The sequence below is a fragment of the Bos indicus genome, chromosome 7 (genome assembly GCF_029378745.1).
Source record: "Bos indicus isolate NIAB-ARS_2022 breed Sahiwal x Tharparkar chromosome 7, NIAB-ARS_B.indTharparkar_mat_pri_1.0, whole genome shotgun sequence".
Lineage (NCBI taxonomy): Eukaryota > Metazoa > Chordata > Mammalia > Artiodactyla > Bovidae > Bos > Bos indicus.
This window is the reverse complement of record NC_091766.1, coordinates 57,668,302-57,682,050: the sequence shown is the minus strand read 5'-3', so window position 1 is coordinate 57,682,050 and position 13,749 is coordinate 57,668,302. Positions and strand designations below refer to the sequence as shown.

Below are 13,749 nucleotides of genomic sequence, written 5' to 3'. Positions count from 1 at the left end.
CAGTCCTTCCAGTGAACACCCAGCACTGATCTTCTTTAGGATGGACTGGTTGGATCTCCTTGCAGTCCAAAGGACTCTCAAGAGTCTTCTCTAACACCACAGTTCACAAGCATCAATTCTTTTGCGCTCAGCTTTTTTTATAGAAATAAATTTCATCCCTTCTTAAAGACTCATATATTCTCAGGGAACATTCCGTCGAAAGGGGGCCCACAAGGCTTCCATGTCCTTCTCCTGCTCATGGCCCCAGCCTTAGGTCCCTGCATCCCATACACTCCATGGTATTCCAGGCCTGTCTGTCTTCAGGGCTGCTTCATTAATCTGGGAGGCCTGGTCCACCTTTCTTCATGAGGCTGACCTCCTTTATTTTATTTTTGTAAGCTTTGAAATTTATTTATTTATTTTTGACTGTGATGGTCAAAAGTCTTGTTGCCACGTGGACTTTTCTATAGTCTCTTTTTTTTGATGGGCAGGAGCTGCTCTCCAGTTGTGGACAGGCTTCTCATTATAGTGGCTTCTCTTCTTGCTGCGCACAGGTGGGCTTCCGTAGTTGCAGCTCCCGGGCTCTAGAGCACAGGCTCAATAGTTGTGGCTCATGGGCTTAATTGCTCCATGGCCTGTGGGATCTTCCCAGACCAGGGATCAAACCTATGTCTCTTGCACTGGCAGGTAGATTCTTTACCACTGAGCCACCAGGGAATCCCCCAGGCTGACTTCCTTGTTACTTGTGTAACTTCTGTCTTCTGCATATTGAGCTAGTTGCTTGTCTCAGTTCCTCCTGTCACCTTGTACATTCTCTCTTCTATGAAGTCTCTCCTAAGAGTTATGTTAAAATGATTCATGTTCTTGTAGAGAAGGACCCTAGTCTTATTCACCTTTGGGTTCCTAGCTCTTAACAGAGTCTGTCGCACATGGTGGTAGGTGTTTAGTTAGTATTCTTTGCACAAAACTATGGAAACCTATGTTACAGCATTTACTTGGGTGGCTAATAAATCATGTTCACTGCCTTTGGCCTCTTTGGCCTTGCTCACTTCCTTACGAGCAACAGAAAAGCTGGTTAATAAGCTACCATTTATTGAACACTGTTCGAGAGCCAGGCTGTGTCTGGTCACTTTACAGGCATTGATGTCCACTGACTTGCCAAACAACCTTAACTGTGTTAGTGCTTATGCTTTCCAGATGAGATAACTAAGGCTCAAAGAGGGTGAGGAAATTCTGAAGGATCCACGGTGGACAGTCAAACAAGCTGTGTTCTTGCCACCCCTCCACCCTGGGAAGCTGTCACTGTGTGTGTCCCTGTTTGTAACAGCACTTTTCTCTCCCATGCCCTGGAGCCGTTTCCATTTCCTCCTTCGTGTTTACTTATAAGACTCTGAGCAGATCATGGAGCAAAAGCACTTGGATGTTAGTGACAAGGACATGATTGCACAGTTGAAGGCTGATGTTTTAAGTGTGCATTCGGTTCAGGTTGTATTGATTTTTCCCTCTCCACTTTGTTATGGCCAAGTGCTCCGGGCAGAAATCTAACACAACAGGCTCAGAAAACTGTTCCTGGGGTCAGGAGGGTCACAGGTTTCTCTGCACTGATGTGTGGGAACATTAGCCAAATGACAGAGGCTCAGCCAGAAGACTTTAAGTGACTACAGTTGGATGCTTAGAAATTTATTTATTTTTGGCTGTGTTGGTATATTCTACTCAGATGACTTAGTACCTGCTAGCCTGAGACAGGGCAGACCTCAACTTTGTCTCTTTTGCTCCAGGACAGTAATACTAGTCAGTCAGGCTTTCTGTGAACACAGAGCCTTTGTTTAAAAACATTTTTTGTTAATTTTTTTAGAATTGTTTGTTTACAGTGTTGTGTTAGTTTCTGCTGTACAGCAAAGTGAATCTGTTATATGTATGCATATATTCACTCTTTTCAAAATTTCCTTCCCATTTAGATCACCATAAAGCACTGAGTGGAGTTCCATGCACTATACAATAGATTCTCATTAGTTACCAGTTTTATCCATAGTAGTGAATATGTCAATCCCAATCTCCCAGTTCGTCCTACCACCGCCCGCGCCTTGGTATCCATATGTTTGTTCTCTACAACTGTGACTCTCTTTCTATTTTGCAGATGAGTTCATCTTGACCACAACACCTTTACTGCATTGTAACCTCTTGTCCACGTGTTTCTCATCCCACCTCTGAGTTTCTTAAGCACAAGGATTAGATCTCATGCACCTGTTCATTCATTCAAGTCACAACTATTAAGAACATACTGTGCTTCACTTCTGTGCTTGACTCTGGATAGATAGGGATGGATAGAATAGATTAGAACAGAACTCTGTCCAAAAAGAGTTTCAGATCAGATGAGTCACTCAGTCGTGTCCGACTCTTTGCGACCCCATGAATTGCAGCACGCCAGGCCTCCCTGTCCATCACCAACTCCCGGAGTTCACTGAGACTCAAGTCCATCGAGTCAGTGATGCCATCCAGCCATCTCATCCTCTGTCGTCCCCTTCTCCTCCTGCCCCCAATCCCTCCCAGCATCTGAGTCTTTTCCAATGAGTCAACTCTTTTCGCATGAGGTGGCCAAAGTACTGGAGTTTCAGCTTCAGCATCATTCCTTCCAAAGAAATCCCAGGGTTGATCTCCTTCAGAATAGACTGGTTGGATCTCCTTGCAGTCCAAGGGACTCTCAAGAGTCTTCTCCAACACCACAGTTCAAAAGCATCAATTCTTCGGCGCTCAGCCTTCATCACAGTCCAACTCTCACATCCATACATGACCACAGGAAAAACCATAGCCTTGACTAGACGAAACTTTGTTGGCAAAGTAATGTCTGTGCTTTTGAATATGCTATCTAGGTTGGTCATAACTTTCCTTCCAAGGAGTAAGCGTCTTTTAATTTCATGGCTGCAGTCACCATCTGTAGTGATTTTGGAGCCCAGAAAAATAAAGTCTGACACTGTTTCCACTGTTTCCCCATCTATTTCCTATGAAGTGGTGGGACCAGATACCATGATCTTCGTTTTCTGAATGTTGAGCCTTAAGCCAACTTTTTCACTCTCCACTTTCACTTTCATCAAGAGGCTTTTGAGTTCCTCTACACTTTCTGCCATAAGGGTGGTGTTATCTGCATATCTGAGGTTAAACGTCTAAGAAACAACTACTAGAAACTGTTATGAGAACTCTTAGGTATTTTATTCATTTTTGTAGCCCAGAATCTTAACTTAGCACCTGAAATAGCAAGAGTGCTGATTATTTCTTGAGTCCTATTTATGTGCCTGGCACAAGGCTAAGTACATTATATTCATGATCTTATTTAATTCCCACAGCTCTTCATATAGAGCTGTCACTACTATTATTGTCCTCATGTAATAGGTGGGAAGTGTGAAGCATCCAGGAAATGTTTGAGCAAATTCAGAAATAGTTATACACTTGAGCCCGTATTGTTGATTTGTATTGTCTCTTCTTAAAAATCTCTCATCTGGAAGATTATCCAATATCCTTCAGTAAACCATTCTTGTATTTTAGCCAACATCATTAACTTTTTTCTCTTTAGCATTTTATTCATTCAAGAAATTCTACCAGTCCCAAGAGCATGTCATATGAAATCATAGCGTCCCATTATGTTTAAGTGGCCATTTGGAGTTGGAGCTGTTTAAGAAGAGCCATCAGTCTAAGGTGGCTTTAGACTAGAAGGTTTAAGCCCTAAGATAAATGGAAAATGTAGTGCTTGTCACTTCCTCCTCAGCTTCTTTTCTGCCGTACAGGTCCTACAGAGAACTCAGAGAAGTTTGCTATCTCACGGATATCTTAGATCAGTGATCCTCACCATTTTATCCACCATCAAGCCAGAGAACTACTACTATTAGCCATCATACATTGACCATTCACTACCCACCAGGCATTGTTCTAGGGGCTTTCCATACATTTTCTCATTACTGTAATTATTTTCCTCATTTTCTAGATACGAAAACTGAGATTCAAAAAGAGACTGGACATAGTCCAAATCTGCATAGTCTGCAGAGCCCAGACTCACAATGTGTGTGTGTGTGTGTGTGTGTGTGCTCTCTTGTTTAGTTGTGTCTGACTCTTTGAGGCTCAATGGACTGTAGCCCACCAGGCTCTCCAGTCCATGGGATTTCCCAGGCAAGAATACTAGATTGGATTGCCATTTCCTTGTCCAAGATATCTTCCTGACCTAGGGATCCAACCCACATCTCCTGTGTCTCCTGCATTGGCAGATGGATTCTTTACCACTGAGCCACCTGGGAAGCCCTCCAGACTCACAACACTACCCTCTAGTTATTTCTATCAATACCCATTGCAGACTTCAATAGTAATTTTTCAAGTATGTGTCTTAAGGGTGAGGGGAGTAGAGTTTAGAAAGCCCCCTCCAAGTAGTTCTAATATATTTCCCACCCACAAAATCACAACCAAGCATATAGACCAGATGTATCTCAAGTCCTGAAGGGTCTGCTGACCTCTCCAGCCCCTTGGTCTCTTCTTTCCTTAAACCCAGATCATATTTAGATTGAAATTTTTAATGGCAATTCACCAAGTAGTCTCTTTTTTTGAGACAAAGAATAATGACTTTATTTGGAAAGCTGGCAGACAGGAAGATGGCAGACTCATGTCTCAAAATAACCATCTTTCATGTACTGTTTTACAGTAGCCTGTTAGCTTTCACTTGGGTATGTTGTCTGTCCTTTCCAGCTAAGCCAGAATTTACTTGAGGGCAGTGTTCATGTCATCTGTAGAGCAGCTGCATAATGCATGGTGGGGCACACAAGCACTTAATAGGTGCCACTCATTTGCTTCAAAAGGGACAGGATAGCTTATTGGGCTCTGGAGGCAACTAAACCCAATTTTCCACTTCCTATGAGTAGCTGAGACCCAGTGAAAAAAATATGTGAAGTCCATATACTTTATTTGTGAAATACGATTAGAACAATACCTCATAGGTTTATTGGGAATATTAAGAGGGTTCGTACACAGCACTTGATGTAGTTCCTGGCACTTAATAAGCACTCAATAAATAGGAATTAGTAATTCCTATTACTAATTATAATTACTAAGTATTCCGTTCCTACAGAATAGCTGAATTCCTTGGGTGTTTGCTATTTGTTCCATGCTGGGCTAAATGCTTTGTTTGCAATTATCTCATTTAATTTTTTTGTTGTATATAGAAAAGTTTTGTCTGCTTCAGTGAGACATACCTTTCCTGTTACCCCAAAGTTATTTAAGAATATTGGCTGCTCTCACTGTCTACAAAGGCAAGTCGCAGGCTGCCAGGCACAACTATGCTATCGCAACACACTGTTGGTAATCCTTAGCCTTCTCATAATCATTAACTGCTAACAACAGCTAAAGCAAATGTTTTGCTTTTTTATATAAATTACAGTGGATTCAGATCACTGTGATACTCTCCCTCCCTCTCAATTCTGTCCCTATGCCCTCTCTCTCAAGTTAAAGAAGAAAGGAAAAATGAGTCATTAATCAGAGCATCTCACATGGACACTTCATCCTTGTATGTTGCTGTACAAAACAGAATGAGGGCCGCTGGTCCAGGCTCTGTGTGGTATCAAATCTTTTAGGACCTAGGGACACTTGTAGGGCAAACAGAGAGAAGCCGTTTCATTCACTGTGTTCCAGACCAGGAGGAACGGTAAGTTCTTCAATGCACGAGTCTGTGTACTTTACAGAGAAGTTACAACAGGTTGTGTTGCCCTGTTTTGTTTTGCCCTATCAATTTGGTGCTAAATAACAAGCTAGGAGATTTCTGACCACACTACAGAAAGTATGCTTTGGTGATTGATAAAGGAATTCTGCACAGCACAGAGTTTTCAGGGCAGTGAAACTACTCTGGATACTACCATGGGGAGATACATCATTCTCCACTTTTCCACACCCACCAAGTGGACCCTAATGTAAACCATGAACGCTGGTCGGTGGTGATGTGTCGATGCAGGTTCATCCACTGTAACACTGTACCACCACTCTAGTGAGGGATGTTGATAATTGAGAAGCCAATGTGAGGGGGACATGGACGGGCAGGAGAGAGGAGGGAACTCTCTGTTCCTTCTGTTCAATTTTTCTGTGACCCTAAAACTGTTACAAAACTGCTCAAAAAGATAAAGTCTATTAAAAACAAAAACAGGAATCCAGTCTTGTTAAACAAACATGAGCATCTGTTATGTGCCAGACTATGGGATAAACTTGGGGGGGGGAACACTAAAATAATTAATTTTGCATAAATTGCACATCTTTGGTGAGAAAAATGAGTGCATATCCTTAGTAAACTGAAGTCTGGGAAGAGAGATAAGTGAGAATACAATCTCTAAAATGTTCAATGAGGGTTCTGTGAAGATGCTTACAGTAGAATAGAAGGGAGATGGGATGCATCTAATTGGACCTGGAAGGTAAAGTAAGGGAGGCTTCCTGAGGTAGGTGATAGCCAAGCAGAGTCTTGTAGGATGAATAAGAACTTTCCAAGCCCACAGAGATAAAGGTGGAGACAATTCTTTGATAGCATAGAACAGATGTAATTCTCTTGCTTACTGCCTGACTCTAAATATGTTGCAGAGATGACTTTAAACTCAGTTTTAGTTTTCTGCAGTGGATAATTCTTTTCTCCTGGAGTGTAATGAGATTGGCTTAATTAATGTTTGTAAAGTTTTCTGTAGTCTTTGGGTTAAAGGTGAAGTAGAATGGAGACATCTATTACTTATTATCATAGCTTCGCCAGCATCTGATCACATAAGGAAAAAATCCCTGGAAGGTCATTTCTAAGAAGCAGTATTAATCTGGTGGCTATTAAGCCTTATGTAACTTACTGGAACAATGGAATAGCGAGGGAAAACAAAATGACATCAACATGAAGATAATAATGAACTTAAATCATAAGCCTTATTGCCTTACTGCAGCTGCTGAGGATGAGACAAGCTGGAAGTATCTAAACTTAACTCCGCCACTGCCTGGAAGCTTCTAATTAAAAGTTTTCAAATAAAATCAATAAGTTTTGACATAAAGGAGCAGATGGCTTAAGAGAGAGAACTGAAAGACTGCAATAGGAAAGCAGTGGGCTTTCACTCCACTGGAAAAAACATTCCAAGTAGGAGAAAACAGGAACCAAAGTGGACCAATTTAGGATGCTGGAAAGGCAGGATTAGGCCCTGTTCCGTCATAAATATATCTGTGAAATTTTAGTTCATGGCACTGCTAAACCCGGCTGTTGCCAGAATCCAGACAGGTGAAACAGGAATGATATTCTCTGTCTCCCACAAAGGGATGTTGGTCCATTCCCTGGAGTGGTTTTGTTCATTCTTCCTTCTTTCATTCACCACTGGTTTATCGAGCACCCATGAAGTGCTGGTACTTTGCTGGGGAACAAAAATCAGACAAGATTTTGTGCCTCTCAAAGAACCAACTTAGTGAAGACCTCATTTGTTGGCTAACTAAATACAGCAAATGAAAATAATTAAACATTGTTCAGTACTGTGCAAACATTTGATGTTATTTGACAGTATTGATGATAGTACCATACTTGTATCTTATGAATTTTATAAAATACCCTCATGTGCATTATAGTTGTACTTCCCTGGTGGCTCAGATGATAAAAAAAAAAAATCTGCCTGCAATGCAGGAAACCTCGGTTGGATCCCTGGGTTGGGAAGATCCCCTGGAGAAGGGAATGGCATTATAATTAATCCTTCTGACAGATATCTGAGGTAGATGTTGGCAACTTGCAACCCAGAGGAAACTGAAATTCACAGGATGTGAATTCTTGCCCAGAATCATGAAGCCAGTTAATGACAGAGCTGAGACTTGAACCCAGCTCTCTGAGACTAGTTGGCATGTTCTTTTGCTGCTGTGGGTTAACCTTTGGGACAGTCATTTGGAATTTCAATCGTGTGACCATTGTAAAGCTCTGATCCAAAGAGAATGCTTGTATGAGCAACTCTCAGCAATGCTAACATCTCAGATGTGTGTATTGAGAGGTGCGGGTGGCCCACCAGGCAGAAATAGGGCGTAAACAGAACACTGATGTGGGCAAAATGAATCTAGGAATAGTATCACTATGTGAGGTCTTTGTCTGAACTTGCTGATGCAGCAGGCACTGGGAGCTCCATGTCCTTCCTGGGTCATTTTCATTTGGATATCAGCCTGCCTGTGTTTACTCAGCTTCAGTTCAAGGCGTGGAGAGGTTCCCTTTGACCTCAGTGCCTTGTGGAAAATGGAAGTCAGGCTCTATGGGTTTCCTTGGCCTTCAGAAGCCAAGGCGAGGTCAAGGCAATGAGTTCCACTTGGGTGCAGACAAGTCATGGTTATTTCTGGACCCTCCTTGCCGTTGGGTTCCACAGAGTAGTTTTTAAGTGCCCTGTAACTTGGAATAAAAGAGATACACAAATGCTCCCTCTCCCAGATTTCACCTGTTTGCAGATTTCCAAGATCCGTATATAAATTTGGGACACTGCAAGGGAAGATATATTAATATATGGCCTCTTTGCAAGATATACATCAATTAGCGATGCTCTCTGGGTTTTCCAGACACCTCTGCATGTCTAAAAGCAACGCCCTCTTCAAGGTCACCTCAGATGGTGCCCCCTTCTCTGCTTATCCACATCTTACCTCTGACACCACTGACACTTTGTACTTTTCTGCTGGCAGGTGTCTCTTCAGTTATTATGTTCCTGCTCTCGTCACCCCATTCCCCAATCCTCAGCCCACATGAAAGCCAATACTCTATTCAAATATATGTGTATGGGCGTATAATAGATATTTATCCATGGTACAATTACATATGTTAAATTTTTACTGAATGCCATATATTTAAATAATCTCTATGAAACCATGTTACCTCTCTGCCTCACACCCTCTGTGGCTTCCCTTTCCATGCAGAACAAAACCATAACACTTGGCCATGGCCAGAACACACCCAGCCCATCTCTCTGCCGTGGTCCATCAGCCCTTGAACCTGCCCAGCTCCTTCCTCCTTCATGGTTCTCATTTATCTATTCCCTCCACTGAGACTGTTTTTCCTCCCATGTTTTGAAACTCTGGGTCTCACATTCAAAAATCAAATAGTACCTGTGCTCACTCATCCTCTAACTCAATTCCCCATTCATAACCCTTCTACCACTTCATTCACTTTTAATTTTGTTTGGATCTGACTGATCCACCAGAAATGCACGTCTCCTAAGGGACCCTTCTGATACATCCTCAGAGCTGGGCACTGTGCCCAGCAGACAGCCTCTTAGTCACACCTGGAGTGAATGAAGGATGTGTCTTGTGACCCACCCACCCTAAAGTGCAGCTCGTTGTATGTAACAGTAACAGCAGCAATGGTTACCAAGTGTTGGTGATGCACCAGATGCTCTTCTAGCATCCTGTGTGAATTCATCCATGTATTTCTCATGAAAATCTATGATGTTTGTGGCATTAACACCAGCCCCACTTTTCAGATGAGAAAACTGAGAAGTTTGGTGATTTGAAATATTTAACAAAGAAGCAATTTGCTCAAGACTGTGCATCTAGAAAATGGCTGAGCCAGGATTCAAGCCAAGGTTCTGAAGTTCCTGCATTTACTTTCTCACCTTCCTGTCTTCCTGTAGCAGAGAGTCACATATACATTTGAGTTCATTGAAAGAAACTAGACACATGCTGTGGTGTGGGGAAGTTAACCAGTCTCACACCTGCTACAGTGTACTCTTCCCCAGCCTGGTGAGTCTAGAGCATGGCATCATCATTTCTTTAGTGTGTTCCTTTGAAAGGAAAACCCGAGTAATCTCTGCAGATGCTGGGTTTGAAAGAATCATTGTCCCTCATCAGAAAGCATAATTAAGAGCCTCTCTGCCCGTTAAATGAGGCAGTGAATACTAACACATTTTGTAAGAGTATAAAATGCTCTATAAATGTTAGTTATTGTTATTCCCGAGCTCCATGGGACAGCGGCTTATGTTGCAGAACTGCGGGTTCAGAATCCTTCAGAAGTAGTAAATTTACCCAGTAGTCAAGGAAAGGAAATGCCTCTGGTTTATTTCCTTCCATCATCCCGAAAACTAAATAGAAATTCATTCTTCTCCTGTGTTTCCAAAATCCAGGGTCAGAGATATGCAAATTTAAATATGCAGGCTGCTTTTAAATGATACATGAAAGGGATTTTTGAAATGAATGTGCTGTGATTGAATTTCTGGTCAGTCACCCAGAAGGCATTTTGCACTAAGCTCTGGACCCAATTCCACTGAAAATGCATGAAACTTTGGTGCCTGCAGCCAGTCTAACCCCAGACGGAGATCAGGGTCCTTGCCACAGAACTTCCATTAAACGATGCAGACCCCCAGGCTCAAAGTTGAAAAACAAATTAGCACAAGCCTAAAAGAAATCCAGTACAAAGTTACTTTAAAAATACCTTTTCCATAACCTTAGCCTGACGACATAAACTCTTTGATTTCAAGCTGCTTGATAAGAACAATGTGCATTAATATATAACTTAGTTTTTTCAATGGAGGCACCTTTGTCAGTTTCAAAAGAATTTGGCTATTCTTTGGGAGTAAGAATATTGTGAATACCAATAGATAAGAAACATGGATAAAATAAATCACTTATTGTGTGTGACTTAGACTGAGGTGATTTGTAAGAGTAACTGACAGGAGTTGGCTTTCTTAAGTATGGTTGGAGAGCTCTGCTAATCACCTTGTTTATTATTAAACAAGTTTGCTAAGCAACCTTCTTTCTTGGAGATGATCAAAGGTAAGCTTCAGCCTTATATGACTTACCATGAAATTCTCAAGTAGTGGAATTTTAAATTACATTTCCTTCCTTTAACTGAAAAGTATGCCAGTAATACATGTACAGGGTCTTGTGCAGCAAAAATACAGAAGGTGAAGCTAATTTCACCTTAACTGTCCCAATCCCACTCTTCAGGGGATTAGTGCCGCTTTGGAGCATATCCTTCCAGACCTTCCTCTATACATTTGTCTCTATGTATTAAATTTTTTTAAATTAATGTTTATATAGATGGTATACTAGTTATTGATTGCTGTCACAACACTCAGCGGTTTGAAATAATGTACTTTTCATAGCTAAAACCTTTAGTATTCTAAGAGTGAGGAATGCATAGATGTCTGTACTGGGGGTGGGAGGAGTTCACTTATGATCTCTCATGAAGTTGCAGTCAGGACATAAGCCAGGACTGCAGTCATCTGAAGGCAGGACTGGAGCTGGAGGATCTGCTTCCCTGATGGCTCACTCATGGCTGTTGGCTGGAGGCCTCAGTCCATCATCGGCTGCTGGCCGAAGACTGCTACCTGGGCATACTGCAGGACTCCTTTAGTGTTCTTATAAGAGGGTAGCTGGCTTCCTCTAGAGCAAGTGATGAGAGAGAGAGAGAGAGAGAGAGAGAGAGAGAGAGAGATATCAAGGAGGAAGCCACAATGCCTTTTTCTGAACTAGTCTTGAAAGTGACACATTGTCATTTCTGCCATGTTCTATTCATGAGAAATGAGTCACTACGTCTGGCCCACATACAAGGGGAGGTCAATCAGGTTCCACTTGCTACAAGAAGAGAATCAAATTTTAATAGTTTCTGGACATATTTTTAAACCACCACATATGTCGTACAGCACATAGGATTCTATAGTTTGCTCTTGTCATTCAGTAATCTGTTTTATGATGGACATATTATTTTATGTGCTTTTTTGTTATATGTATTGGTTTATTCTTTTAACTACTGCATACTGTTCCCTTCTTTATTTAATCATTCTCCTCTTGCTAGATGTACCTTGAACTTAATCTCAGATTTTCATAGAAAACACAGCGGAGGGGGTGCTTGCTGATGCCTGTTTAGCACATGTGCCAGGATTTCTCTAGTTAAAATGCGCTGAAGTGGAATTGCTGAGTTGAAGGATTTTACCATAACAGTTAGTATCAAATTGCCCTCTAAAGTGGCTATTCTTATTTTCAACCCTTTGTTCATCCCCCACCCAGACGCTTGGGAGGACTTGTGGTAGAACTAACGTTATCAGGTAAAATATCAGGTAAAATACCTTAGGGGCCTTGGAGATAATTTTGACCCTTTTCAAGTTTAGACTTGTGAGGGGCATGAGAATTATCCCTTTTGACACCCACTTTGCTCATGATTACAGCTTTTCTGCTTCAACTCTGCTTGATATAAGCAAAAATCCCAGAGCCCATACCTCAGGGGACAGGGAGACTTAACTGTTGTTTACAAAGTGCTCAGAGGTTTTCAGGTACAAGGTGCCCCTGGAGAGCCTGGTTGATTAGTGTTCATTCAAAACTACTTCCTATATTCTGGTAGCAGCTGAGAAATCACATGCACCAATCTAGCTTGTAGATTTGAATGCAAAAGAAATGCCATTTCAGTAGCAACTATTCCTGGACTCCGGCTGAGCTTTCCTATTGCAAGTTACTGATGCATAAAATCACTGAATCTTCTGGGCCCTCCCACCATATAACTTATGCTTACTTTAAAGTCAACAACCATACTGACTTCCTACCATTTAAATTGTCTAGTGTCCTTGGCTGGCAAGAATCATTAACAGCAGCTACCAACCATTTGACAGCTTAACTTCACAAAAGGGCTTGGCCTGATTGATTTCTGTTTATTTACTGTGCCGTCCCTCATTAGAATGGTTGGTTGGCCTGATCCAAAATAGTGTGCCATTGAGACAACCATCATTCACTCATTCAACATATATTTATTACACCCCTTCTGTGTGTAAGGAGGTACTGTGTTGTTTGATGTTTATGTGTAGGAAGAGTAAGGGTAATCAATCACATATTGATCCCCTCAAGAGTTTGAAATCTGATGATAATTATTATTAGTTGTTTAGTGTTTCTTGTATATCAGGCACTGTACTAAGCACTTTATAAACATCAATACCTTTCACCCTTAGCAGTCCTGTTGAAGTAGGTGGTGGTTGTTCAGTTGCTCAGTCGCGTCCAACTCTTTGCCACCCCATGGATTGCAGCACACCAGGCTTCCCTGTCCATCACCAACTCCCAGAGCTTACTCAAACTCATGTCCATTGAGTTGGTGATGTTATCTATCTCATCCTCTGTCGTCTCCTTTTCCTCCTGCCTTCAGTCTTTCCTAGCATCAGTGTCATTTCCAGGGAGTCAGTTCTTGGCATCAACGTGGCCAGAATACTGGAGCTACAGCTTCAGCATCAGTCCTTCCAATGAGTATTCAGGGTTGATTTCCTTTAGGAGTGACTGTAGGTTTAAGTAGGTGTTGTTGCCATTTTGCACATGTGTCATGATAAATGCAGAACCCTAGTTTTGTCATGAAAAAGCTGCTCATCTTTATCTGTGTTCCTAACCCAGCTGAGCCCCAGTACCTGAGAAGACTGGAGAAGTTCAGCTTTTGCCAAAATGTTTACTCTCACAAGAAGCACCATGGAAACCAGGATCTACAATTTGAGCATATACCCTGCTCAGAGATCCCTGAGGCCCACGGGGATTTCTCCTGTGGATCTCAGCTCAGAGCTGCCTGCCCTGTGCTTACCTGACAAGAATGGATCCCCAGATCCCATGCTGTCAGAGCTCTGGGAACCTTCCCTTCTGAATTCTTAGCACAGGGGAAGCGCATGTGTGTAAGAGTATTTACTGCACTCCACCAGAGTGCTGTAAGCTCCATGGGGGTGCACATTGTACTTTTTGTGCTCAATTCTGCTTTCTCAGACTCTGGCACAGAGTTTGGACCAAATAATCAATATTATTTCATTGATTAACTGATGG

General features: G+C 41.9%; 1 protein-coding gene across 10 annotated transcripts in view; it reads left to right on the top strand.

Annotated features, from left to right (window-relative positions):
• Positions 1 to 13,749, top strand: part of PPP2R2B (protein phosphatase 2 regulatory subunit Bbeta) — a 510,815-nt gene that overhangs the window by 316,194 nt on the left and 180,872 nt on the right. The window lies entirely within an intron of this gene.